Here is a 6,000-nt window from a genome sequence, read left to right as displayed (position 1 = left end):
ATCTAGAATATTTTTTGATGATTGATTCCATAATCCCACCAAAGGTCCAGATCAGGTCTGGAGAGGCTTCGAAAGTATTTTCAGGATTAGTGACTATTCCAATTCAAATAATAAAGATCTTCCTAAGAATGGCTAGTTAAAACCACTCACATGTTTTTGGTATGAAATGGGAGGATGAAAATGGGTGGTGGTGTACATGCTCACACACACACACACACACACACACACACACACACACACACATACACATACATATATGGGTGCACAATTTGAAACGCCTACTTCCACTGCCTATTTTCATAGTCTGGTGGTTTGCATGGAGGGTGTACATGGAGAAGGAATAAATATGGTTCTGTATCTCCCCGGTCTTGCACCAAGTACTTTGATTTAGCCTCTGGTTTGGAGAAAATATTTGTGTGTTGCTTAAAGAGCAACAGTATCCTCAAATATCCAAGGAAAATACTAATTTTTTTCACCGTCTTCGGATGTAATAAAGGACAAGATTTCTTAGCTACTTGGAAAAGAGGTTTGTTTTTGTTTGAGGAAAAATAATAGGTGTATGGTCTTGAAGGGATGAATCAATTCCTTTGGGCCAATCTATCTCAGCCTTGACTGGAGCAAAAAGCACAGATGTGGAGTCTCTGGTTTCTTAGACTTGAGAATCTCTCATGAGTCTATTCTTCTCAGAGCAGTTTCCATACACAAATTATCTTGATAAGCAATCGTGTGTGACCTCTTTCCAGAATCCAGAAGGGTTCTGGGCGCAGATGGCTTTTAAAAGTTCTTCACTTAAGGCTTCTGCTACTTGACGGAATGTCTCCTGAGGAAGAGTGAGTGCCATTGTGGTGCCTTTGTTCCAGCAGCAGTCGTTGGTGCCATTGGGCCTCACCATCTGGCCTAACATGAGGGTCCCCCTCTTGATTAGGTTCAAGCCTTGAGTGGAAAATGTGGAGATGCCCGAAGTTTCCCTGGGAAGACCAGGCAAATGAATTGGGGAGTATTTTCTTTGGAAATCCCATTTTTCTCATCAAAATTTAGATACTGCTTCCGACGCTAATTATTTTTTATTTTATTTCATTTTTAAATTTTATTTATTTATTTATTTGCAGGCCCAGACAAACTTGAGTAGAAAAGAAGCCCGGGCAGGGGTTAGGCTGAGCCTGTGACGTGTCACGAGCTCCAGCCAATGGAAACACCACGAAAGGGGGAGGGCGGAAGTGACGAGACGTATCCCTCCGCGGGGCGAGAGGGTCGGTGGGGGGAGTCGAAGTCTCTCTCCCCCGCGCCAGCTCCGTACACGGAGCCGCATTCCTTGGCCCCCCCGCCCCCCTCCCTCGGGGCCCCCCCCGCCCCCCTCGGGAAAAAAAATCCACCCCAAATCACTGGAACCCGAGGGAGGTTTCCTTTCACCCTCAGAGAGACGAGCTTTCAACGGTTCCCTCGTCTCCGTCTCCCCACAAGCCCCCGTCCCCTCCCCTGCTCCCACCCCCTTCTCCCGGCGCCGGGTGCAAGGTCCCTTTAAGGCGACGGCGCCTTCCTCGGGTCAGACTACCGGCGGCGACGACCACGGGAGGTGAGTGAGCGAGCGAGCCTTCTCTCTCCCCACCCCCTTCTCCCGGGGGTTCCGTTATCTTTTCGCTCGGCGAGGCATTCCGAGGCGAGACAATGAGAGGGGGATGGGGCGGGAACGCGAGGGGTGGGGGCGGGGGCCCGGTGGCGCGCGCCCCCGCCCCCCCTCGAGTCGCGGCGCGGCCCGCGGCGACAGGCGTGGGGTGCGGCGCGCGAGCGCGTGTGTGAGTGCGGGAGCCGCGGGAGCCGCGCGGCGGGCCGGACCAGGGAGGCCCTTGCCTGCCTGCCGGCCGCCCCCGCCCCCCGGCGCCCGGCGCGGCGCGCGCGCGCGCACTCGCGTCCCACGGCCCCGCACACACCCGACGTCCACACGCACACCCGGCGCGAGGCGTCTCGGAGGAGTGGGCGGGCGCGGGCGCGGGCGGCGGCCCGCTGGGGAAGGGGCGCAGGCGGCGGCGGTGGGGGCGGGCGAGGGGGCGAGGCCGCGCCGGGGAGGTGGGCGGGAGGGGCGGCGGGACGACGTCCCTCGGGGTGGGGGCAGTGCTTGGTCCTCGCGCCCCACCCCCGCCAGGGAACGAGTGGGGCGCTCTTTTTGAGCAGGAGGAGGAAAATGAGTGATTGCTTAGCCGCTCCCTGTGTTATGTAATCCCCTCTCGGTCCTATAGTACGTCCCAAGCCTTAGTGCATTGCAGTTAGTTCACAGAGTCTCCTCCCCCGGTCCTAAAATTTCCTTGGGATGGCGCCGTGATTTATAAAATGGGATGGGGCGGAAAAACCTGTATTTGCCGACGATTATATCCTGCCGCGGTGGGCGCCATGTTTATCCCAGGGACTATTTTCTTTAGATTCTCAGCACCTACTGAAGAGGAGTGATGTCGTTGATACACCTGTTTTCTCTCCTTTCTGCGAGTTACCTTGATTTCCTGTCCCGTCAGACGCGGGGTTCTCTCAAACTGTTACTAATACTGGGCGTTGCTTTGCTTGTCTTGGGCATTTTCAACTCAGAGAAAGGTAGAGCTGGAAAGAATCTTGTAAGTTCTTTAGCCCAATCTCTTTCGAGATGGAAATTGAGATACAGTTGTCCTATCTCGGAACAACCATCGTCTTGTTGCAGGCTGTGTCTACACTTTTAGAGACCTCCCACTACAGCTCAAAACCTCGTAGAAACGCACTTTTACTTTCAAAGGAATTTTCCCATTTAGATGAAGGGGAAAACGGCGGGGATGGAGGGCTGCTTCTTGGCAAACGACGTGGAATTTCGAGACCCGTTGCTCTTGGAACAGGGAGTTGGACTCGAATTCGAACTACTTAGCACAACCGTTCTTGACTTGAGGGTGCATAAAAAGTACCTTGGAGATTGCTGAAAGTGCAGGTTTGGGGGCCCTTTTTGGATGGGGTGGTGGGGTATCATCTATACATTTTTATAATCTGCAGTCCTTCAGCTGCGACTGATCAAGATAACCACCATATTGGGTTATTGGTCTCGCATAAAGGTGCACAGGATATAATCTTAAAACAATTAAGTGGCACTCTATGTCCTTGATTTCCTTCTCCTTTCCAGTATTATAGTTATGACATACCAGCTGGTGTGTTGGTGGCATATCTCAAACTAAAGGACAGGAATGAAGACTTGAGGGATGAACAGGATTTTGTTAGTTTCCACTCTTACCTTGAACCAGTAGTATAATCTAGGAAAATAGTTCGCAAAGTGTGGTCCTCTGACCCCTGGGGATCCTTTGTGGCCTTTTCAGGAGAGCTGTAAGGTCATAAGTATTTACAGAATAATACTAAGAATAATACGAAGACTCTCTTTCACTGACGTTTGCACTGATGGTCCCAAAGCAATGCTTGGTATTATATATCAGCCTTTAGTAAATGTGTTTTTAAATTTTAAGTGTCTGACCAAATGGGAAGTGTGCATAATGTACACTCCCTGCCGACGTATGGTCCTTGTCATAAGGAAAAGCATTTGTGAAATTAAGTTGTGAGCTGCTGGTTTCCTGGAATAGTATTTTTACTTGAAAGAACAACTCACCAACTAGTTTTTACGCTTGAGTGTTTTTGAATATTTTCTTGAGAACAAATGAAGTGAGCCTGTCTCTTCAAGGAAAACAGTCGACCATATTTGTTACCAGTGATAAAAATTTAAGAGTAAAAATCAATTTTTTGAGAAGTTGACATCTCAAGTTTGACAGCTTCTCAGTATTTTAAGGACTTTTCTTATAACATCAGTGTTAATGACTTTCTTTAAATGTATGATGAAATGTGTCAACATTTGAAAGCTAGACATAACTCAGTAAATCTGTATTTTCTAAATTACTGATGCGTGATGTTTCAAAATCACCATGAGTAAAAGGTCCTTTCAAAGTGCAAGATACAACAATGAATTTAAACATAACATTTATTGATAGAGTTTCAGATTCCAAGATACAAGTATCCTTTAAGAAACCACCATTTGTCTAGTTTTGGTATTGTATCAGTATACACAGTTACCTGAAAAGGTTTATAGAATACTTCTCCCTTTTTCTGTTTTTGTGACAGCAGATCTTCGTTATACTTAACCAAAACAATATAGAGCAACAGACTGAATGCAAAAGCATCCATGAGAATCCACCTGCTTTCTATTAACCTAGACATAAAAGATTTGCAAAAATATAATGCCAGGTTACCTGTCTCAGTGTTTTGGGGGGAAAATGGTAATTTTTAATTGAAAATGTTATTTATGTTAACATCTAATAGGTTTATTGTTTTTAAATGCATTGATAAGTATTTAAACTTCTTGTGTTTTAATGCCTAATATGGTAAATATCAAGGGATAAACTCCGCATAAAAGCTCTTTGTGGTCCTCAGTAATTTTAAAAATGTAAAGGGGTCCCAAAACCGAAAACTTTGAGAATCACTCGGATTCCTCATATCATCCAAATCTGCATCCATTTAGGAACTTCTGGAGAATTTACAAATTTTAGTTGGAGTTAATAATGTAAGAGACAATGACTTGGGGAAAAATTCTAGAGCAAAAAAGGTTAGTAAATATCCCAGCCAGGATTCAAACCAGCTATAACCTTGGGGAAGTTACCTAAGCTCGCTAAACCTCCATTTTGACCTCATGTAATATGTATTGCTTAGAACATATAATTGTGAGAATTCATTGATAATGAATGTAAAATGCATAATAATGCCTGGTTATAACAGTAAAATAAAATATGTTGCAGATAATGTTTCAGTCTTTATTCTCCATATATGTCTTTTTGTTGAAGGTGGAGATTTCTGATTTAAATTAAAACCTTAGAGCTGCTGGTGTCTTTGTTGTAATATCAATATGGTAGGACTTTGGTAGATTCTTTGGCAGTCTGGTTTGTGATAATAAGGAATATTTGCAAAAACGCATTTTTACATGTAACTCAGGAGGAGAGGAGAAAGGAAATAGACTAAGGCATTGCTAGTATTTAGCAGAGTTCGATGAGCTTGAGGGAGTAGAAATGGAATTTAGACAGCATACAACTGTCAGTAAAGAAGAGCTCTTCTTGGGAGAGGAACTGAATATCGAACCCTTTAAAAATAGGAAACTTACTGCACACTTTAGCTGTTTTAGTGAAAAGCACATAACTAGTATTTGGATGCTTCTTGATAGAATATTTGCTGCCAGTTAAGTGGAAAATATTTTATGTTTCAGAATATTGAGACTATTTAAGAACCCATTGTGAATATTATATGTGAGGTTCTATAGTGGTTTCTGTGAGGGACGAAATGGGCCATTCAAAAAACTAGGTAAATAAAAGCTTCTTATTGCAAGTTTAACAATAATTTTATAGCCATATCAAGTATTCAGCCCTGTAGGCTTTCTGGTACTAATCCGTTTTAAAGCTAAAAATTGAGGTAACTTGAATACAAATGCCAGTTGTTTTGAGGATCATTATTGTTTATCTCTCTTTTTGTTTTTTTAAAAACATTTTTCCTGTTCCAAGTGTTCTTTTTATCTTGATTTTTGGGTGGGTAGGCACTAGCAGTGAATCAAAAATGTTAGATATGAATTCTTCATTCTTGGAATTTAGTTTAGAGCTATGAAAGAACCAGACAAATTAAAGGAATTCAAAGCTTCAAGAGCCAAATCTGTCTCAAGAGTTTGGTAGAAAACAGATGTTTTTCTAATCTTATTTGAGATGAAGATAGGTAAACACTTGCTGCCCATTAAATACCTCAAAAGCAGACTAGCAGTTGTATCTGAGGGATTCTTTCTGCTGCTTTAAAATGAGATTTTAAAGAATCTCTTTGTATCTTGCCGTTTCAGTTATATAGGCTTTTACCGATGAGCTGATTTTACATGACCTGAGTATAAAGTAGACTACCATATTTGCCAGCATTTAAGATACAATTACTCAGTCCTCCTTAGAAAGGTATGTATCTGGTACACCTGTATTATGGATGGAAAGA

The 6,000-nt window shown here is 44.0% G+C and overlaps 1 protein-coding gene across 2 annotated transcripts in view; it reads left to right on the top strand.

Annotated features, from left to right (window-relative positions):
* The first annotated feature begins 1,336 nt into the window (after positions 1-1,336).
* Positions 1,337-6,000, top strand: part of POGZ (pogo transposable element derived with ZNF domain) — a 40,648-nt gene continuing 35,984 nt past the window's right edge. For both annotated transcript variants that reach the window (XM_064477757.1, XM_064477756.1), the window contains exon 1: positions 1,337-1,573. The gene's annotated coding sequence lies outside the window, so the exon portion shown is untranslated. The remainder of the gene's footprint in view (positions 1,574-6,000) is intronic.

The sequence above is a fragment of the Camelus dromedarius genome, chromosome 23, assembly GCF_036321535.1.
Source record: "Camelus dromedarius isolate mCamDro1 chromosome 23, mCamDro1.pat, whole genome shotgun sequence".
NCBI lineage: Eukaryota > Metazoa > Chordata > Mammalia > Artiodactyla > Camelidae > Camelus > Camelus dromedarius.
Note: the sequence above shows the minus strand (reverse complement) of the source record. Positions and strands in the feature narration are given on the sequence as shown.